The 23,992-nt window shown below is 41.4% G+C and overlaps 1 protein-coding gene and 1 long non-coding RNA gene across 2 annotated transcripts in view; both read left to right on the top strand.

Moving 5' to 3' along the window:
• LOC306970399 (protein sprouty homolog 3) overlaps positions 1-23,992 on the top strand; it is a 489,858-nt gene that overhangs the window by 19,173 nt on the left and 446,693 nt on the right. The gene's annotated exons all lie outside the window — the stretch shown is intronic.
• Positions 1-23,992, top strand: part of LOC306970430 — a 441,258-nt gene that overhangs the window by 279,128 nt on the left and 138,138 nt on the right. The window lies entirely within an intron of this gene.

Genomic DNA, 23,992 nt, shown 5'->3' with positions numbered 1-23,992 from the left:
GTTTTGTTCTTGAAAACATTCCTGGTGGCTATATTACCTCTGTGTGCGAGCGCAGGATTTTTCACAACAAAGTGCACTTTTGAGCCCAGAGTGCAGTTCTGATCGTGAACGTGTGCAGAGTTTAGGGAAACGTGTGTCACAGTGTCTTATCAATGAAGAAAAGCTGTAATATTCGGAATGTGAATCTTATACTATGCAAAGGCGCTCGTTGCGCTGTCGTGTTAAGCTTACACTCCCATGATTCTCTCCTTTAAATGAGCAGTGCTTTTGACCAAGGTCTGTGCTGTTGTCAAGACAGTTCTCTCCCGCAAAACATTTCAGTCAGATCTTAATAAGTGCAACCCCCAGAAGCTAAAGCTGGGTTAGGCTAGGATTACATGCACCCCAAAAATCACATCCTTATCTGAATTGTGGAGTATTTAGATGATTGAAGTGGCGTGAAAATGGCATAATCTGATTTCCTCCTGATCTTTCACACCTGTGCAGAAACAGCAGCAACACTCAACAAAATGTAAAGAAAGAAAGATGTGAAAATAACTAAAACTCCGTACCAGAATTGATGAAACACAGGTTTGTGTAATTCACCACCTGTTGAATGTTCAGGGAGCCTTAATTACTTCAAGAAAAGGAAATAGATATAGATATCCTTTAATATACATTATACAAGCGATCGCGATGTTGTCACGTCCGGGCAGTGGTAGGAATTTTAATGTTTTAATAGATAATAGTTCTAAGATAGGCAAAAACAATGCTCACAAACAGGGCGTTGATTCCCTTGCACTGTAATATATCTGTCAACAGAATTAGAGGCCTGGATGTATCTCCTGCTGCCTACCATTCACCAAAACATCCGGCCAAAATGGCGGAAGTAAACAACAACAGCAATCGTATCATATGATTGAAATCAGCATGAATCCGACTCTGAGTGATGGAGCTGCCGTTCCACTGAACCGCTGACGCACAAATCAACAAATTAACCGACACATGAAACCCTGATGATTTGGAATGATCACATTTCCAGATAATTCTCGGATTTTGAAGGAGAAAAGTTACTCACTGGATCGCCACAGTAGCAAAGTAAAAGCTTGCGAGTTAGCAAATAAACTATACGAACCAGGTGCTCTTCAGACTCGTGGGCCAGGGTAACTTTAAAGAGGAAGAGACGGAGCTGAGGCACTCTGGATTTAGCAAAACCGTGTATTTTATCCTCTGATTTTTCTGACCATGTAACCGTAGCCACCGACTGAACTCTGGAGGGTCTGCGTTTCAGGTCCGTCCACAAACTTGTACTTGTGCCATTGGGTTGAGTTGTGACCGTACCTTTAATAACCACTAAAAAGCACATGCTGCAAACATGTTCTTTCATTCAAACCATCCAATCATTTCACACAGTATTTCCTGTCCCGGGAACAGTAGGGCCGCGCTCTCAGACTGGGTTGTGTCGAAAACAAACAAAAAAACGATGCTTCTTCACCTGACGTACCTGTCTGTGCACCTCAGGAGGGACCAAAGCTTGTTCTGTGCCTGTTCTACCGAACCTTAACCCCACAAACTCTCTCTGCCTTCTGCTGCACTCCGACAAAATCTATTTATTTATTGTGAAAACTCCCCCTTTATTCCTCAGATACAAGTGGCTAAAGGGCCCAGATGCTTTTTTTCCCGAAATGGCCTCTGACGGACAGGGTTACGCGGAGGACGAGGAAACCGTTTATGCATTTAAAACTACAAGCACCAAAGAGAAGCCACGCACTGTTCACCTGCTCCGAAGCGACTTTCTAAAACCACAGACTGAGACGCACCGCAAAAAAAACATGGAAATCTACATGAAATAAAAGGATTATTCAGAAAACGAATCTTGTCTTGACTTGGTTCCGTGATCAGGTTTTCAAAGTGTGGTACAGTAGATGCAGTTGGCGCATGAGCGAAAGCCAACCATTCGTCACATTTAAAAGGTCCACTAGCCTGTCCAGTGGGCGTGACTGACAAGCGTTTAAACCAATCAGAGAAAAGCTGCATTGGGCGCTCTACATCAATTGCTTTGTAGGCTTTCAGGTGAGAATCAGCAGTCCTGGAGCCTTCTGGATGGAAAGCAAAGGCGCCATGCTAGTGTGTATCCAACAATGTATTTTTAAAGGTGTGTGATGGAACTTTTTTTCTGCAAAAAAAAAGTTGCTATTCGTGCATACGTATTTGACCTTGTGGTGACCAACCGACTGTACGAGTGGTCAGCATGGCGGCTTTACTTTTGATCACAGTAGCCTCAACAACACTCAAGGATCAATAGAGTTCGGGAATGTCCACAGTTACCATGGAGATCCGCCATCTTTGCAGCTGTTAGCATACATTTCCATGGACTAACATTAGCTAAAAACAGTATAAAAAGTGGAGAGAAAACCAGTGGAATTACTCCTGAGTTACTGCTGGTAAATACATCTAACTCACTGTGGTCTCCAAGTGTTTTAATGTGAACAATCACTCCAGTATTTTAACTTTTAAAATCTCCATTAGTTTTACAATGGCTGCTAATCCCATAATGCTTAGCGATATGACGTCACGTTCCCGAACTCTATTGTTTTGTACTGCTGACGGACCCTCTCACCTGCAAACCTACAGAACAATTGAACCTGGAGCGTCCTGGAGACCACTGTGATGGAAACTGTGGCCACCACTCATACTCAGGTTGGTCACTACATGGTATAATACGCACTAATATCAACTTATCAACTTTTTTTTTTCCACCTAAAAAGTTGCATAATGCACCTTTAAGGGCACAAGGAGGCCTAATTGGCATAATAATCCAAATTTTAGTTGTTTTGACGAGTTGGGCATTTGTCCTAGATTATTTCACTGGTTCTGAGATGTTTCTGACTCGTTTCAATACATTTTGTCCTTATTTCAGGTAATTTTCTTTGCCAATGGGGAAAAAAAATTGGTTTATCTCACTGGCAATTTTACTTTCTTGTTTCAAGCGAGATTTACCCTAGAACTGGTCTGAAATGTCCTCAAACAAGCAAAGTAATGTTGGTCCGATCAGGAAAAGTGTCTAAATGAGTGAAAACCGACAAAAACAGGATACATTTCCTCAATTCAAGTCATTTAAGCCAATGCTTGGAGAGTTCAGCACAAGGCTTTTTCAATCAACATACACTTTGACAGACGGCAACAAAAATAAAACCCCTTTAGAGAAGATGAAGCAGGTACATTCTTGTTAAGAACATTGAAGAAAATATTTTGTTAGCGTTTAATTCGGCTCCTCGGATCGATATACTGTAAAACCTTTCGAGATTTGCTTGGCTGCTGACAAAGTTCCTTTTACAGAAAGCAGGATTGGACGGCTAGCATTGACAAAAGGTCCATAAGGAACACAAAACGTTCAATGTAAGGACTAATTTGGCGTCAAAACTATACAAAATCATTCAATCAATCAATCAATAAATACCCATTTTGACAAATAACAACTTGATATAGTTTATTTTTCCTGCGGTGTTTCTCCAAAAGGTTCACATGGTTCTTGCGTCCTTGATGTGCGTTGGGACGATGTCTTGTGTCCGTACGGGGCGGCTGATCGAGCTGTGGAGGGTGCGTCTGCGAGACCGTCCGTGAGCGAGTGAGTGAGTGAGTGAGTGAGTGAGCAAGTGCGTGCTGCGTTCAGGAGCCTCCCTTTGTCTCGGCGCGGGTTATTTTTAGCCTGACGCTGCTCGGGTTTCCTCTCAAAGTCATCCTGTCGCCGAATCATCCGTGAGCCTCCTTTCTGCCCGGATACAGAGCCCTCGATTTCGGCTTTCATCGTCATCCCTCGGCCGGAGAGTGACATCAGGTAGGCCGGGTTTAGAAGCGAATGAGGTGGACGGACAGTGAGCAGACTTGAATTCAATATTCATGCATTTTAGTCTGGTTTACAGTAAGTTTTAGTTGATGGCATATGGCAGAAGTTGGCAAGTTTTCTTGGCGGAGGGACGATTTTCTTTATTGTAAATAGACCAAGGGCCGAAGCCGCTGATTATTAGCCCAAAGTAAAGCACAACACTGGAAAAATTACCATCTTAAAGGAGAGAAATGAATGAATTTGAGTCTAATTTGAACCAATCCAAGATACAAATGTTAGCGCCAATGGAACTAGAATAAAATTGAAATCAGACAAATAATTTTTTTCACTTGAAAGGACACAAAATTATCTGAATTAAGAGAATAACGACTACTGGAGGCTTTATCTCGTCTAAAACCAGAACAAATCTACTCAAACCTCAGATTGAATTTGTTCATTCATGTAGATTTATGTCATTTCTTCCTTAAAACGAGAGTGCACTTCTTTAAAAAGCCAGTGTTGTACATAATATATGACCTGATTGGGTGTATTGACAGTATTTCTACCTTTTCTCTCCCATTTAACTCTAATAATGTTAAAAAACTCTCTGATTTGTGTAATAATGTTTCTCAAAATCATCTTGAGGGCCAGAGGTTCTGTGCTGGAGGGCCGGATTTGGCCCCCGGGCCTGACGTTGCCTACCCCAGGCATGTGGAGACGATTAACAAAATATTCACATTGAAAGAATGTTGTGGGGAGTTTTGTTCCGGGATAGTGCCCGGGTTTATTCTTTCACGTGCTTCTGTTCCCCAACTCCCTGAGCGTTTTTATATCTTTTCTTTTGTAGTTTCTGAATAAGGTGAGAGCAGTTCTCCAGTGCAAAGGCAGCTGTGCAGAGTCAAGGAAGTCATGTTGCTTATAGACTCATAAACAATATATTGCTCAAATTGCCCCACACACTAATATACGTTCAAAAATATTTGGAGGAGGAGTTTTCCCCGACATTCAGAGAGTACCTCCGGGGGACAGCCACGTGACTAGAATAAGTCCACGATGGAATCACACATCTGTCTAAACACTTAAGAATCTGATTCATGGAAACTCAGACAAACTTTTATCTGTTGCAGCTGAACCTGAGATCGTAAGGCTCCACAATTCGGATTGGTGAACATCTATCACTCAAATTCAAGAGACAGAAGGAAAAAATAAAATCAAACCTCAGCCTCTTGAGGTTCGGGCTTTGCAATAGGCACAACTTCAATGGTGATTTGATGTTGATTAACGTATCAGACCCCCACCTCCTGATGACGTACAGAATCTCTAAGTATCCTTTGTTTTTGGTAACAACTCCCAAAAATACTGTGCAAAAAAAATAGTTCAAAAAATCTCAGAACCCCCACTCAGTTCAAGTCTTGACCCCCCACTTTGGGAACCACCGGTCGACTACAAACGAACATTGCTTTGTGAAGTGCCCGGGACCCGCCGTTCTGCCCAAACCGCCCCTGCTAACACACTGTGGTCTCCAAATGCTTTTTGCTTTTTGAAATCACGATCCTGATGACACGATCCAGAGTTTCATTCGTTGCAAAGTAGTAGATCGAGCTCGAGTAGATCAGTCCAAAGCCGTGGAGCGCATCACCCCCTGTCTGTCCGTCTGTCCGTCTATCTGTCTGTGTCCGGGGCTAACGCCGGCTAAAAGCCTCCGCGGCGGGTCCAGGGAGAGTTGATCAAAAGGCAATTAGCCTCCGATGGCTCTAATGCTGCGGAGCTGAGAGGAGAGGGGCAGATGGGCCCGGAAACTGACGTCATGCTTCAGACGCCAGGGCTCAAGCTGATGCAGCCGAGGCGGAGAGGGGACGGGGTTCAGCCTGGGAGACACTGCCCAAAACGAAAAGATCGGTTCTGTACCAGTTTTCTCTCTTTATAACCTTTGAACTTTCACCTTGAAACAAATAACTGGCCTAATATTCACAATAAAGTGTTTACATATTGCTGATTCAACATTTCTCCATGGATTTATAGGGGAACATTTAACTCCTGTTTTTCCAGGCACTGTGGTGACAAAACGTAAGTCCTTTATGATGCCTTTCAGCAATTAGATCATATGAGTGTATCTGACTGGTGTCTCTAGAGCAGGGGTAGGCAACGTCAGGCCCGGGGGCCAAATCCGGCCCTCCAGGATAGAACCTCTGGCCCCCAAGATGAATTTGATAAATATAATAATGCAAGTAAGAGCACTTGAATACCTGGTAAAGTCAGAGAGAGAGTGGGGGGAGATGAGACACTTTTTGCTTTGGTGGTTATTGTGTAAAAACAGTATAATGTAAATTCAACCTGGATAGACTCAAACAGACAAAAGCAGAGATTAGGAAGATTTATTGACATGTATATTAGTTTTGGCGATCAGACCCCGGCGGTAACATCGATGTATGAAAGTCAGTATGGATGAACAGCTTGTAGTTAGGGATGTCTTCCCCCGGAGCCTGGACACTGATGGTGGTATGGAAGACCCGTGAAGCTGCAGCAGGGAGAAGCCGTGGATGGAAAAGGCGGAGATGGGACGGAGGCGGGTCGCAGCACAGCTGGGAAGCGAACGAACCATGATTGCTGGGGCTTAAAAGCGGGACCGAGGGCGATGATTGGCTGCTATGGAGGTGCGGCTCTTACGCTGATGGGCTGAGGTGGAGGTGTGGCCCTCTCGGAAGCGATCATTGGCTGGAGGTATGTGTTGCTGAAAATCGTCTCCCAGGTTGAATTAACGCCTAGGCTTCATTACAACATTCTACTATGAGATTTAAAAAAAAAAATCACCTGGAGTGTATGTGGTGTTAAAGATGTTGATTTCCCCCCCCAAAAAGTGTAATTTAACTCCAGAAATGTGGGAACATCATAAAATCTCATAATTTACATTTTGGTGCTTCCCATAAGCAATTTTATACGAACAATCTGAATTATATATTTGGCACGTTTAAATCATGTGAAGATCAAATCTACAAACTGGGTGGCTCCACTTACCAACCTACTGTAAAAATGTGGAATATACAGTTTTTCCAAAGAAAGATCCTGGCAGAACATCCCGTTACGTCATATATGATGCACAACGTTGGCATTTGCAGCTAATGGTTTTACTTTGGGCATCAGTGGTGAGGTTCGGCCCTTGGTGATTTGGCGAGGATGAAAATCGGCCCTCCATGACACAAACTTGCCTACCCCTGCTCTAGAGAAACCGTAAAAAAAAATGAGCCAGTGTTTTGAACGGCTCTTTGAAATGAGCGGATCCCAGCCCTGGCAGCTCAAGTTCTGAGAGCGGCTGTCGGATCAGTGCCTGAGTGGATCACGGTAGAGCAGGTCTCACACCACTCCCCTCGCCGATCTCATCAATAACTTATCGGACACGGATCACTAATGGACAGAGAGCCTTTACCAACGCGCCCACTTCCAGCCACTTCCAGCCACTCTGCAAAGCCAAACGCGGGTTTCCTTCAGGGGCTGCTGCTTGTGTCTAATAAGTACACAAAACATCATCGCCAACGGGGAAAGTACCTTTCTTCACTCTACGTTAGGGCTGCACAATATATCACGACCACGTCGAAATTGCCAATTGTTCCATTTGATTCAGATCTAGGCGATTACCAATGACCCCAAGGACACGATGCCAGGCTGACCTGCAGGAGCCGGGGTTCAAACTGCCCACCTGAGCCAGTGAAGCCCCTGAAATGAAGGCAGTGTTTATGACTTGAAATGTTAACTTGATTTGTGACTAAAATTAAAATACCAACATAATGCAAACCAGTGTGTGCATACAATCTAATCAACCTAAATTTACTTGTATTACATTAGTCTAGGTTAAAATTACTGTTAGCCTTTAGCTTTTCTTTTCAATATTGATATATCAACACCCAAAGTGGGGGTCAGGACTCCCTAGGGCAGGGATCTCCAACCTTTCTTACCAGTTTTATGTAACAAAAAACACAGCTATACCTAACTCGGTATACTTGGTTCAACATGTTCTTGGTTTACTGAAAAATATACAGGCCAGAGTATTTAATACATTTTATATATTAGGTTGCGTTCACATTCTAGAATGTGATAATGTCACAATAGATACAGACGGCATCTCTGGAATCGCCCATATATGGTCATGTTTGAAAACAGTTAAGGGGGAAAACAATTTTGAAAAAATCTAAACTTTCTCTAATTATTCAAAAAATACTTTAACAAACACTGAATTATGAATATAGTTTCTACTAAATAAAGATACACAGACATGGAGAGGAGCAAAGTGGTTCAACAGCCCATAAATACATAAAAAACGGATCGGGCTAATGCTAACGGTTAGCTAGCGTTAGCTACAACTGCCATTTTTTCACTTCTAAAGAACAATCTGCTGTGAGAAAATATCCATGAGGGCCCGATTTACACTGGACTTTATTTGTATGTGATAAATAAGTTCATATTCCACCAGAAAATGGCTAAAAAGAGAGAAAAATTGTGTTTCCCAAAAGATTCTATTTTCCCCCTTGGCGAGGCCACGCCCCTTCTATAACGAGATGCCGCCTGTATCTATCTCAGATGGAGGAGGGGCCAATATCACACACAACAACAAGCTCCTTCTGGGTCCAAACTCTCATCTGAATCTCCTGCTGAAATAACAGCAGATAAAAGGCCCAAAAACTGTTTTACACCTAATCAGAAAAACATCTCTCACCATTTCTCCAAGAAAATGAAGATATAAAAAATAAGCCTTCATTGTGTATGGAAAAATATAATTTGACAATTACTGTCAGAAAAGACTTACTAAAGAAAATCCAGAGTTAATGTAATATTTCTGTGTGATCAGATGTTTAAACCGAGGCCCTGTAGTCGGCTCTATAGGTTAAAATGAGAAAAAAATCCCATTATAGTGAATAGGGCTAAAGCTCCGTTCGACCCGGAAGTGGAACGATGACGTCATCACTTAACAAACGTATAGACCTCAGTCATGTGACTTTTGGTCGGCAATCAGCTGTTTGGAACTGCACTTAGAAATGAAACTGGACAAAAAATGAAAGTACAACAAAACGGCATACATTTGTGAACCTGTTTGAAACCAAATGCTCGTTGTCAGGAGTCTGCAGGACTAGCTGGTGGAGGAAGTGCACCCTAGACCCCAAGAGTCCCCGTAACTGATGGAGGATTGAACTGGAGACCTGTGCGTCCTGGGCGGGCCGCTGCGATCCCCCTGACCCCTCTCTGTGAGCGCTGACAGCCTCTGACCGTCAGCACAGAGGAGCCCGCGGAGAGAGTGGCAGCTGAGAGGGGAGTGATTGGCGGCGGCTTTTGTCCCCGAGACGCCCCAAAGTCCCGATCCCCACAATGCACCGGGACGGGAGCATTCACCAGCGACAGGTCGGCCACTCCAAGAGGTCCCCGCGGGGCTGCAGCCGGTCATCGCCGGGGTGAGGAGTCGCACAAGTCGAAGTCTGGGCAAGAAAACTCCGATTCGGCAAACTTCAACATCAAAAGAGCCCCAATGGGAGATGTGCTTTATCAACCCCTAATGTTTGTCAATCAAAGCTTACCCTTGATATGTGGGTTTCACGTATGATGTCACAGAACAACAACCGCACGGCAACAGAGCCAACATGAGCAATAGATTTCTGTATTGTTTAGAATGATGATTGTTATTTTAGCCACATCTGCTTCCCTGGAGGTGTTTCTAGTACAGGCTCCGGAAGCTTGGTGAAAGACATCGCCTCTTCCTGCATTCTCACATCTGACTTTCTCATAATACGTCTCAGAGACCAGTGGACACATGTCAAAAGGGGGAACGGATTCGTAAAATAAATCATGCAGAAGGAGATTATGTTCTGAGAAAGGTTTTGGTCAACAAATCTGAAAGAATATCTAACCATGTCTTTCTTTGGACTCTTAACTGAAGTGCGATGTCAGAAAAATGTGTAAGACCATCAAGACAAATTCTTTCCATATGGTGTCGACACCAGTGTTAATTTCGTCGACTAAAATATTTAGTATTTGTCTTTATTTGTCTTAATTTTAGTCAAAGTGATATTTTTGACGACTAAAATTGGACTAAAAATTAAAAGTTTTTCATGAGACTAAAACTATGACTAAAATGTCCAGATATTTTAGTCGACTAAAATAAGACTAAATGAAAATGAAAAGGAGAGACTAAAATCATCCAAACTTCTATTGAGCGTCTGAAAGAGCCTCAGATCATGTAAATCCTCTGTTAAAGGATCAGCTCTGAGCTTTGTTCATGTGGAGCAGCTCCATGAAGCAGAGGAACAAGATTAAACGTGATTATAATCAATATTATCAACATAAGTCGACTAAATTAGTCTTCATTTCAGTCGACTAAATTGACATGCAATTTTAGTCGACTAAAACTAGACTAAAATTGAAAAGTTTTTTTGACTAAATCTTGACTAAAATTAAATTACATTTTAGTCAAAAGACTAAGACTAAAACTAAAATAAAATATGTTGTCAAAATTAACACTGGTCGACACTGGTATCTTCATGTTACGATTTTATCTCGTGTTGTGTTCAACCACAAAATCAGGCCTAAAACCTTTGACATCTCTATATAAGCAAATGCAAAAAGTGTTTGATCAAATACTAATGAAGTCACTGCACTATTCATTCAAAAACACAAAATGATGATGACATGTTGTTGCATCAGGGCCCAAAATGGCGTCCGCGGTGTTGCGGTGGCTCATCAATGCTGAAGTGGATGTAGGTCATCTCCGCATCAGCAGGAAGTGCGTGAATAATTCAGAGTTGCCTGAGTGGGTCCGTGTTGTGGGTTCCTTTGTGTGCGGAGGTCTCGACCGTCCTTCTCATTCACAAACCCGCTCCGTCCGGTTCCTCGAGCACATTTCCCCCAGTCATTTTTCCCATGGTTCAACTGTGTGTTTTGGGCAACTGGTCCATGGGTTGAAGACACACAGTCAAAGTCACCGCAGAGTTTGGACTGAAAAATAAGTAAGACGTGAAAACCTTTGCAGTGAGTTTGTGTTTTGACAGTGCGGCCCCAGAGTCCGCTGTGACCCCCTCTGCTTCCCGTGGACTGCATTTCCCATGAGGCCTCTGTTCACTCAGGGCTGTGGGAAAGTGGGACCCTCTGGACCTCTGTTCTCTGCTTCCTCAAACTCGGTTAAATATAAAGAGCGCTGGACTTTCCCCTGACGTCTGCTGCAGCTGGACTCATCAACATTCAACAATGCAGCTCTGGATTTACGGGAACAGTGACATCTGACCAGGGCTGAGTCGACCGTTGAGTTCATGCGATCATTTGAAAAGGGCTCCCTGTCGTTTGTTGATTAAAAAGAGTTTAGTCGACATAAGACATTTAAAAAAGTCAGTATCGTTTGTATTGTATATTTTAAAAGTTTAATCATCGTTCTGTGCTTTTAAATATAGAGGGGTCACAGCTCCCTCTGGTGGCTTCTGTCCCAAACTACACTTCAGCCTTAATCCAGTCAGTCCTGTTTAATGGGACGTATTTCATGTCAAAACAATTGACCACAAAAAACTACTATTTATTTAAATCCAAAAAGTAGTTCATCATTGCGTACGTTAGTGGTCATGCTCAGGATACGTGGTAAGTAACATATCTTTTTCTATAGCTCTTTTCACATATTATTATCGTCAGCGTTGGTTTGTCAACTGAAATATGTTGTTATGTTGTTGCTAAAGTTCAACTAAAACTAAATTGAAAGTAGGTGAGACTAAAAGCGTATGACTATAATCTATTTTCAACAACTCACAAGATGGAAAGAGGGGACAATGCTGCGACTAATGCCAATCGCTTGGCTGTGATGTGTATTATTATTATTATTTTTGTCAGACTTAATGTCTAAAGTGGATTTGCTTGAGGGGGCATGTCGTTGGGCACTTAAAGGGAATGTTCGTAACACCAAAAAAAGAGAGGAGGTGGCATTTAATTTAAAACCGTTAACTGTCATCAATATCGAACCAATCAAACAGGAATCCTTCAAATATCTGGGTGTGGTGTCAGACTCTTGGAAACACCACATTGAATTCAGCTGTGCAAAGACTAAACAAATACATTTCCTCCGTCGCTTGTGGTCTTTTGGAGCGTTCTTCACTTCTGTGATTCTCAGTGTCCTGCAGTACTGTAGTATCTGAGTGTATTGCAGTAATTGCAGTACTGTAACACTGTGAAATCTGGACTGAGACACTTGATTTAAAATCTGCTCAAAGTAGTAGAAATTTAGTAGTAGTAGATAAGTGTGAGTGGAGATACACAAATACAACAGTGACCACAGCAGACAGATCCAAACATTGACAACATACAAAGAACAAACCACGGCCCGTCAACCTCAGTGTAAACTATGTTAAAATCGTTATCTACATTCCTTAAAGACCTTCTCTGACAGACCAGCTGTGCAGAATAATAATGAAAAAAAAATCACTGTTGGTTACTTTGTGTTGTTGGTTTGTTTAATTGTATAATAGCTTGTGGCACAAATGACTGCCTGGTCCTGTTTTTAGTCAGGGCGGGGCTCCTGTACCTTAGACCTGAGGGGAGCAGCTCAAACTCTCTAAACAGAGGATGTTTTGAGTCCGATAATATTATGTCTGCTTTATTCCGAGCTCGAGCAAAATAAATGTCCTGCAGACCCTTCATAGGAACACCGAGGATTTTGCAACTGTACATATTTTCCTAAGGGAGTTCTTTTGTGCCTCAGTCATGGCCCCGAAACCAACAGATGATACAGAAAGTCAAAGATTGCAGGACTGCCCCTGGATGGACAGCACGAGGCCGCCCATCATGACAACACACTGTGGCTAAGAACATCACCTCAGCCATGTTCTGAACCCTGGATATGAGCTGTCACCATCAGGGCGGCTTTAATAATGTCAGAGTGAGGATCTCCTTTGTTCATCTGTCCATCCTGAAACCAAATGAGGAGCTTAATTCTTATCTTTCGGGGGCCGTGGTCGGCAAAAACAATGTTCATAAACAGGGCATTGCTTCTCTTGCGCTGTAACAGATCGATCATTGTAGGAAAACCGTGTTAGAGGCCTGGATGCATCACCATTCACCAAAACATCCGGCGAAGATTGCGGAAGTCAACAATAACAGTAGGGCTGCAACTAACGATTATTTTTGGTAATCGATTAATCTAGCGAATATTTTTACGATTATCGATTAACCGCTTAGCTCTGAATGGTGTAGGAAAATGGTATTTTTTTCAATCACATAAAGCTATAGTGGCATCACTTGAGGACATGTTGATGGAGTAAACTTAAAGTGAGTGTTTTTGGAGGCTCTTAGCGCCAATTCTGCTTTATGATTGGATGAGACACAGACAGATATTTCTGAAATTTTCAATGTAAGAAACACTAAAGACCCCAACTTGTAAAACAAAGTAGGTTTCCATAAAAAAAAAAAAAAAAGAAGTCATTTTTGCTCTTTTTATGTCTGTGTTTACTAGAAAACGATTAATCGATTAGTAAAATTGTTGACAACTATTTCAATAATCGGTTAGTTGGCGATTAATCGATTAGTTGTTTCAGCCCTAAATAACAGCGATCGCTCGTATGCTAATGCTGCTTTCCGATTGGTTGAGACACAGATATGAAATTAACAACTTACAAAACACTGCATACACTAACTATTCGTCATCAAAAATACATACAGTGGGTAAAAAAGTATTTGACCGAAATCCAATAGAAAGTCAATGGGGAACTGACCAGATACTTTTGTCCTGGTGTTGTTTACCAGGCAACAATTCATCGATTACTAAAATAGTCGACTGTGACACATCCTCAAATGATAGTCGACTAAATTTACGTCATTTTTCAAGCCACCATATAATTGTAAGTAATATTCATTTGATTATAATAACATGTATTTGAAGCATATTACCATGTCTCTGATCAGGAAGACTCCAGCCTTGACCCAGTGCGATGCTCACCGTGTCCACCAGATGTCAGTGTTGGAGCGCAGTGGGAGGGAGAGGTTCGATCTACTCGAAGGTTGTTCCTGTGTGGGAAAAATAATCAAATAAAAGGTGAAAACATGGGGATTTATTAGTTCAACGAGTCTCCAGCTCCACCGCAATGTTCGCCCTTCAGGTACAAGCTGTTCTGCGTCGACTACAGCCAATAACAGCAGCCCCGCTCCGGCGCTCGCGAGTGTGTGTGTGATCACAAAATGGACTTCTACTTGGTTATATATGGCACAGTACTTTCACTTTAGTACTCGAATAGCATTGGTTTGAAATTTTGATACGATTGTTATTTAAGTGAACATTTTTTTCCCACTGGGAGCAAATACTGACCAAGGTTGTGCCTCTTTTTCCGAACATCTATGGCCTTAATTGGAAATTGATTTACCCATTGTTTTGTTTTTTCGGTCAGATTGAATTATACATCTTAACAGAATGTATAATCAGTAAGTCTGATTTATGGGCAACGCCTCATTTACAAACACAAGTTAATCATGAACTAATAATGTGTTAATGATGAGCTTTATGAAAACGCCTGTTCTTAAAGGCCCACGACTGACAGACAACTATATCACCTCTTTGCTCACCAATATTTATTCACCATTAGTTCATTGTTAGCAGAGCTGTGGGAAGATATTTTAGTTAGGGGGCGCTGAGGGACAAAATTTACCCCCAAAGTACTTTTTCTGTTTTATTAACTCCCGCCTGAACCGAGAGCATTTTCTCCAGTTCAGCTTTGCCCAAATCCTGTAGGCCAGTGGAACGCCTCATGTGAAAGACCTACAAAACTAAATTGATCTTTTTCCTCACATCAAATTTTTTTTCATCACTTTTTTTTGTTGGGCAGTCGTCTCATTTTTGTCAAATTTTCGTGACTTTTTTGTCACTTTTTTGTCAAATTATTCGCATTTTTTTGTCAAATTCTCATCACTTTTTCGTCCTTTTTTCCCCGCAATTTTTCGTCAAATTTTTCTCAATTTTTTGGTCAAATTTTTGTCCATACTTTTCGCCAAATTATTCACATTTGTTTTGTCAAATTCTTACCACTTTTTCATCCGTTTTTTTCTACATTTTTCGTCAAATTTTTCTCACTTTTTTTGTCCAATTTTTGTCCATTTTTTGTACATTTTTTGTCACTTTTCGTCAAATTATTCACATTTTTTTTGTCAAATTCTCATCACTTTTTCGTCCATTTTTTCGCCATTTTTCGTTACATTTTTCTCACTTTTTTTGTCAAATTGTTGTCATTTTTTTGTACATTTTTTGTCACTTCCTCGTCAGTGTTTTCTCACTTTTTTCACATTTTCATCCTTGTTTTCGTCTCAGTTTTGTTGCTATTTTCACACCTTTTTTCATCCAGAAGCTTTTGGACTGGGGGTAAAGCTGGAGAAAATGTGCTTGGCTCAGGTGGGAGTTAAGGGGTTAATATTGCCTGCAGTTCACAAACTATCCACCAGGGGCTGCTGCAGCGCCCTCAGCTCCCTGGGTTCCCACTGCCTTGATTGTTAGTTCACAATAACATTTTAATAGTGCGTCTCTTCCATGTTTGCTTGACTTATAATGGAAAACTCTGTGAACCTCTGAGTGCTAGTGTTTTAAAACGGCGGGTTTCAGGTTTGGTCAAGCAAATATTTAGGTTATTGATGTTTATCCAGTTATATATATATGATATAAAGCCGTACATGGTTTCACAAAGGTACTTCATCCATCACCTGTGAGCGTGCAGTGAGTGAGCAGCTATATTTACATGACCCGAAAAAATCAGATAACTGGAGAAATCAGATTGTCTAATAATCAGATCTGATGCGTTTACATTCTCTTCAGGAATTGGGAGAATCCAAAACTCCGGGTTCTACTTGAGCCAGTGCAGATTTGGACCTCTCTTCAATCCGGCCCAGCGGCAGAACCAGGCGGAGAATGACAAACTGCCGAGTGGAAACAACACAGGTTCATTCACTTACAGGTCTAGGGTCAAATCCAGTTCACTGTTTGCTGCTTTATGAAGAGATTAAACGAATTAAAACACAAATAGCAATTAACAATGTGTGGGTGAGGGTAATGGAGAGAACATTTAGGAATTGTCCCCTCTTTCCTGAACCACTCGACTGTCAGCAGAACACTTACTCGTCTCATTTGAGATTTATTTCATGGATCATTTTTGTGATTATATGAATATCACATTATACAGTCTATGTCACGTCAATAAGAAAACAAGAACTATATATAAAAAAATCATAATAAAAAGATAATGAAAAAAAATATATAGAAAATGAGAACTCCAGAAATCAGATTATCATCAGCTTTTTGGTCTCCATGGAAACATAGGCAGTGTTTAGTGGGGGTGGGAGGGGCTGATGGTGCAGATTGGCAGCTTGGCAACTGGCTGGCAAACACATAACACACCTCTGTTGTTTTCTATATTTATTAACGACTTGCCAAAGGCTTGCGTTAACTCGCAAATTAATTCATACGCTGATGATACAGTAATTTACTCATCCAGTTCCGACACTCTCCAAATTCAGCGCACATTACAGTCCCATTTCAGCTTCGTTCAAAAATGGCTGAACTGTAACAAACTCTTACTCAGTGTTAACTTTGACAACATATTTTAATTTAGTTTTAGTCTTAGTCTTTTGATCACAATGTAATTACATTTTAGTCTAGTTTTAGTCAAAAAAATATCTTCAATTTTAGTCTAGTTTTAGTCGACTAAAATTGCAAGTAAATTTAGTCGACTAAATTTAAGACGAATTTAGTCGACTTTGCATTGATAATATTCATTATAATCATATTTAATCTTGTTCCTCTGCTTCATGGAGCTGCTCCACATGAACAAAGCTCAGAGCTGATCCTTTAACAGTGAATTTACATGATATGAGGCTCTTTCAGACGGTCAATAGAAGTTTGGATGATTTTAGTCTCTCATTTTCATTTTTATTTAGTCTTATTTTAGTCGACTAAAATATCTGGACATTTTAGTCATAGTTTTAGTCTCATGAGAAACTTTTAATTTAGTTTTAGTCCAATTTTAGTCGTATAGGAAAGGTCCAGCTATATCAAACAATTTTTTCAATTAGATTTTTAGACCAAACTCCGATGTCAAAAGTCGACCAATTCAAATGTCTAGGTCTTCATTTTGACTCTGGGACGACCTTTAAACCACACATTGAAAATATCATAAAGAATATATCACGTCGCTTGCGAATTCTCTATTCATCCATTAACTGCTTTACTCTTTCCATCAGGAAGAGAATTGCCACACAACTACTTCTGCCAATACTCGATTATGCAGAAGTCGTCTATCAAAACGCCTCAGATACTTCCCTGCACTCATTGGATGTGATATATCAAAGCATGTGTAGATTTGTCCTCCGGTGTCCGTACAGAACACATCACTGTGAAATGTTTCGCTTCTTTAACCTGTCTGTCACTCACAGCTAGAAGAACTGGCTACAATTTATATTCAAGTGTGTTCATTTAAATTTCCATCCTACCTAAAAGAAGATTTAATTCCGCTTAGGTCTGTCTACAGTCTCAGGCACTGTGAACAATTATTTTTCACGGTACCCGCTATAAAAAAAAGAAGTTGGTCGGCGAGTCTTTAAAGCAGTACTAAGTAACTCTTCCCTAGAGGCCATAAGCGCAACTGCAGGTGTAGTAGCAAGTTACGATTTTTTAACTTATTAATTGTCTTGGAGAGTAAATACTACGCTGACAGGAAAGGCGAAGGGAGAGAGGGTTACTGTGCAACCAATTATACAACAGAAATATTTTATTTCACTCAAACTTGGCTGTAAATACTGTTTAAAGTGACGTTAGCCCGCAGTTAGCTTTGCCCATTAGCATGTTAGCTTCTTCTTCATGATTACATTAGTGTGTATTGCTTTCTCCGCACCGGGGGCAGTCAAGTTGCAAACATGGTTTTCTGGCCAGAGACACCAGGGGGAGATGAAAGACCCTCCAATCATCCCATAAACAATTACCCGCACAGGGGCTACGGAAAGGATTTATTAAGGTAAATAAGTTACTTAGTACTGCTTTAAATTCTCCATGTCTCCATTAAATCCTCCATCCATGTTTTTAAGGTTCGTGTTTATAATCACCTTAAATCATCTTGTTCCTGTTTTAGTTCATTTGGTTTGTGTTACTTACCTATACATATATATTATTTATATTATTATTTTTGTCTTATGCATTGTGTTTAATGTCTGCTACCTAGAAATGTTGAGCTGATATTTTGAATTGCTTACTGGTTGGTGTGAGTGCAGGTATGAATGCGTTTACTGCTGATCCTGTTATGTATAATAAATGTATAATAAATAAATACAAATACAAAAATAGCACACGAGCACATTCTAAATGTAAGCCATGATTATGAGGCTATTGTTATTCGCGCCTAACTTTCCGAACATATTTGCTGTTTATCGGCACTTGTCACAAACTGAAACACTCTTATTGCAATATTTCGATGAAACCGTTTCAACACAGTGTTCCGTTCAATTCATCTGCATGCTGATGTTTTTGCCTTTCTTTTTACTTCAACGCGAAATCATAAATCAGACTTTTACACTCAGTTACTCAGTTCTCAAGTATTTTCACCAAGATCGTCTCTTACTTTTCCTTGAGTTATATTTAAGTCTCCATTTTATTTACTTCTACCTCAGATTAGTTCTTTTAGACTGGCGTTAGTCTTGCTTGAGTAAAATATTTGGGCTGCTCTACCCACGTCTGGCTTCTGTAACGTAAAGTGTGGACAGAGCGGCCGTATACGACAAAGGCATTATTATTATCATGAACTCTCCACATGCACCTCTTCCTCCTCTTTCTTCCCCGCCCTCTCAGCCCGTCCTCCTCCCCCTCCTCTTCCCCGCGGGCCGTGTATTGATCCGCTCAGTGTTGGAAGGATTAGCGCCTGTCACTTTCGGGGCAGAGGTTAGACACAGACTCCCGTCTCGAAGGACCGCCGCACTGTGCAGCCGTGTGCCGCGAAATCAAATGAAGCCATGGCTGCAAACTACAGGACGAGGCAGAGGGGCTGAAGGGTAAATAAAAAACACTCATTTTCATTCCGCTGCAGTTTACAGTGTATGTCCAATTTACTTTGAATATCGAGATTTCCCCTCACTCCTCTGTTTGATGGAATGTTTGCAGATCTTATTCAGTTAAACAGGCGCAGACTTTTTGCGCTTGAGACGATAAAAATATAGTTTTAGGGCATTAAAAAGCATTCAATTTGACTTGCCGCTACCTGCATAAACCCTGCTCTAGCTTTAGCAGTTAAATAATTGATGGCTTCCCCCTTTTAGGCAAACAGTGTAATAAACCAGACTGTTTTGTTCATAATCTATGTCAAACAAAACACATCTGACTCTTATTTATCCATGAATATTAAAATGAATTTGATAAAACACTAGAAGCTCGTGTAGAATAGGGCACTGCGACGGTAGAATTAAGAGTCCTTTATATGAGTGGGGCGCCTACGTGTCTCCATCCCACAGCAAAATGAATGTGTTTGTAATTGCAGAAATTCATTACTGACATTTAAGCAAACTTTAGTTTTTACCCGAACGCCAGACTCACGAGGAGACAGAAGTGAGCTGCACGTCCGAATCGACAACAAGCAAAAGAGGAGTTAGGAAACGGGGTAAAGTTCTCCATATGATTGTGTCTTGAGAATGAATATATTCAGTGTACCCGGAAAGTATTGACTGCACTTTCCCCACAGTTTGTTTTCAAAGTGGAAATATTCCAAGTGTCATACTCACATTGCTAAAGTCCTTTGCTATGACGCTCAAAACTGAGCTCAGGTGCTTCCTTTTTCCACTGATCGTTCTTGAGATGTTTCTTCAACGTGACCAGAGTCCACCTGTTGTTACATGAAATGGATTGGACTTGATTTGCAAAGGCACACACCTTTCTATAAGGTCCCACAGCTGACACTGGATAGAATAGAATAGAATAGAATAGAATAGAATAGAATAGAATAGAATAGAATAGAATAGAATAGAATAGAATAGAAAAACTTTATTGTCTACCATGCACAATGATGGCAGAAATTTGCCTTTGGCTCGCTCATACATTCTAATACATTTGCCCAGCAGTGTACATAATACAATCAGTTCATTGTAAAGTCAGTTCACTGCAGACACAGCAGCAGCAGTTACACTTCATTAAGGAAAATTCAATCCAATCCAATCCAACTTTATTTATAATGCACTTTAAAAACAACATAGTCGACCAAAGTGCAGAACACAACAGCAAAAGGTCACAGTAAAAATTAAGAGCACATAGGTAAAAAGAATACAAGGAATACAGGCAAAAAAGATAAAAATACCAAAGATTCTGAACTCAATGAAAAGCTACAGTGAACAGATACGTTTTAAGAGCCGACTTAAAAACAGAAAGTGACTCGGCCTGTCTAAGGTGCGAGGGCAGTGCATTCCACAATGACGGAAGGAAAGGAAAAAGGAACAGACTGGCTGAACGACATTAATACTTACAACTTATTCAGCTCCTTGATGGCAAAGGGAACAAAAGAATTCCTGTACACATTTTTCTTGGCACAAGGAAGTCTGTGTCTCTGCCCTGATGGAAGGAGCTCAAAGTGACGGGACAATGGATCGTCACCTGTGATCTTAATACAGACACGACGCACTGCTTTACTGTAATGCTGAGATGAACTGGTTTGTTCTTGGCCTGTTATTTTACTGCCCTGTTTAACAACTCTGCCAAGTTTAGCTTTGTTTTTGACAGTTAAATGACCAAACCAAGAGACTGTGTTAAACATCAGTGCGCTCTCAATTAAACACTGATAAACCCTTGATAAGATATGGTCACTAACTTCAAAACCTCTCAGCTGACGCAGCAGGAAAAGCCTTTGCTGAGCTTTCTTTCACTGACGTCAGAGCAGAAACTATGAGCCCAGAAGTCAAAGGAACTGTCTGTTAGCCTCTGAAACACGTTGGTATCAAGGCACAGATCTGGGGAAGGAACAGAAAAACCTGTTGCGGCATTGAAGGTCACAGTGGCCGCCATCGTTCGTAATGGAAGAAGTTCAGAACCATCAGGACTCTTCTTAGAGCTGGGCCCGTCCAAACTGATCAGGGGAGAAGGTCAGGGTCGTCAACAAGAACCTGATGGAGCTCCAGCGTTATTCTGAGGAACCTCTGGGAGAACCATACAGAAAGACCTACCATAAAGGCCCGAATGTATTTGTGGACGACATTGTCTTGACTGGGGGCGACTCCTGAATCAATGACATGGTAGCAAATCAATGCTGCCCTAAAGAACACACTTTGAGAGCAAGGTCTGGTTTACGCAACAAAATCCAGAACGTCCTATACTAAAACAGCAAAAGCCTTAACAAACAGAATTACTCACATAAACGATCGGATGCGCCATGTTTTCGATGAGGCAACGTTCGCCGAAACAACTTCCACTTCCGCCACGTCCGACTGCGCTTCATTACCCAGAAATGTTTGTTGATTTTTCTTCAGGCCCTGCCCAGCTCCGCAGCCTTAAAGCCGGCGCCGTCCTCTGTGGGAAATGAGAGTCGGCAGAGCGGTGAGCAGTCCGTCACACGAACTGACAGGAGCCTTTGAGCCGGAGCAGATCCGTGGACATGGGGAGATCGGACGGACTCAGGCCCTGACCGGGACTGACAGAAAACCCCCGTCCTCCAGAAACGACGGCGCAGAGGAGACAAATGATATATGTACGCGTGAGTCTAAAACGCAGCTGACGGGGCAAACACAACGCCAGCCCTGACATCTGTGGAAATAAAAGTGCGCTTTGTTTGACAGGTGGTTATTAAAGGTGGTGTATGTACAGCACACGCTTTTCAGGATTTATAAAAGGTGCAGCGATCACAACTCACACACTTGCGAGACACTGCAGCAGAAGGAAAAAAATAAGAATAATAAGAACAATTGTCGAACTTTAGCTGTGGATTACTGATATAGATATAAGGAAAGATGATTTTTTAATGTCTAGAGCAGGGGGAGGCAAGTTTGCTCGGTGGGCCGGGTTTCTTCATCGTCAAAAGACCAAGGGCCGGACCCTCCAATTAAAGCAATTGAAGTAAAGAATCACTTTCTACATATGCCAGTGTTGTACATCAGACACACTGGAAAAATGTCCATCTTAAATTAGATTTTAAAAAAAATTATGTTAAATTTGAGTCTGTTTGAACTAATCTAAGATATGTATAAAAACACCAATGCCAATGGAAAAAATAGAAATCCCCCACATTAACTTTTACTGTGAAAATGTTTTATTTTTCCCTGGAAATTACACAAAATAATCTGAATTAAGAAAAAGACTTGTGCTTGTTCAATTGGAATGAATAGGTTATATCTGCTTTAAGGCCAGACCAACTCTACTCAATCTTTAGATTTAATCTCTTAATTTAAGTAGATTTAAGTACTAAAAGAGTATTCTTTTAGGATTATGGCCTAAAAACAGGCATTTCATCTCTGATTTGGGTCATAATATTTCTCAAAATCATCTTGAGGGCCAGAGTTTGATGATGGAGGGCTGGTTTTGGCCCCCGGGCCTGACTTTGCCTACCCCTGGTCTATATGATGTGTTGTACATGGTTTAAAAAGGGCACTACAACTAGGTCACATATAGGTCATGAAATATTGACTCAAGCACTGTATTGCATACCCTGCCTGTTTCATAACATCAAACATGAATTGGATGGACAATGCTTGCTAGTGCTCCACAGAATGGTAGATATAGTAACATTCCTGAACTATAAGGTGCTCTGTGAGGTGGTCTCTTGGATGTTCTGCGAGGTGGTCTAGCCTGGTCCAGAGCATCGGCCTCTGTAGGGGTGCTCTGATCAGAAACACAGGGAGCTCGGACTTCAATGAGCCCCGTGGTCCCTCTGGCGCAGTTGCACCAGGAGGCTTCAAAGACGGCTTGGCGAGTGCTGCTTGATATTCAAATGTTTGGTTTGAAAGAGAAGATTTTGGAGTAAACAGGTACCACAGGAAAGTCAAAGACTCGCTGTGTCTGATCAAATCAGATGTCTACAACAGAGCAGGATCAATGAGAATACAACAACAGAGCTAATCCAAAAGCTAACAACAGCAGAGCAAACCCACCAAGCTAACAACAGCAGAGCAAACCCACCAAGCTAACAACAGCAGAGCAAACCCACCAAGCTAACAACAGCAGAGCTAACCCACCAAGCTAACAACAGCAGAGCTAACCCATCAATTCCGAAAATGTCCTACTGAGTAGGGGTTGAAGAATAAAATTAGGTTCAGGAGTCCACTGATCTTAAGGTTAGGGCCAATGGTTGTATATGGCTCTGTAATCCACAACACAACTGGGTTAGAGATGTCGGACTAATGGCACCTCTGCTCAATGGTACATTTTCAGAATAATGAGACGTTGGACTAATGGGTTCAATGGCATATCACCATCAGAGCTAACCCACCAAGCTAATAACAACAGAGCTAACCCACCAAGCTAATGACAACAGAGCTAACCCACCAAGCTAATAACAACAGAGCTAACCCACCAAGCTAATAACAACAGAGCTAACCCACCAAGCTAATAACAACAGAGCTAACCCACCAAGCTAATACCAACAGAGCTAACCCACCGAGCTAATAACAACAGAGCTAACCCACCAAGCTATTAACAACAGAGCTAACCCACCGAGCTAATGACAACAGAGCTAACCCACCAAGCTATTAACAACAGAGCTAACCCACCGAGCTAATAACAACAGAGCTAACCCACCAAGCTAATAACAACAGAGCTAACCCACCAAGCTAATAACAACAGAGCTAACCCACCAAGCTAATAACAACAGAGCTAACCCACCAAGCTAATAACAACAGAGCCAAACCAACAAGCTAACAAGTGCTGTTGCGGAAAATTCCTGAATGTACTAATTTAGGGTGACCAGTCCAGATGTACCCTAAAAAAGTTTAAGCTCTATGTTCCGCAACAGCACTTGTCCCACTTTTACGCTGACCCCTGGCGTCCTGTTTTTTTTTTTTTTAAGTTAATATAATATAGAGACTGTTAATGTCAGTGGGAAAGCGCCCTATAGTATACACAGGTGCACTCAGCTCCACGCCCAAACGTTCAAACAGGTTATACCATGGTCTGGGTGAATACTCGATTCTGATTGGCTGGTGGGTGCTACCAAGCGTGCATTATTTTGGTATAACCGCACACGTAGT

Source organism: Gobius niger (assembly GCF_951799975.1).
Source record: "Gobius niger genome assembly, chromosome: 11".
NCBI classification, from domain to species: Eukaryota; Metazoa; Chordata; class Actinopteri; order Gobiiformes; family Gobiidae; genus Gobius; species Gobius niger.
Note: the sequence above shows the minus strand (reverse complement) of the source record. Positions and strands in the feature narration are given on the sequence as shown.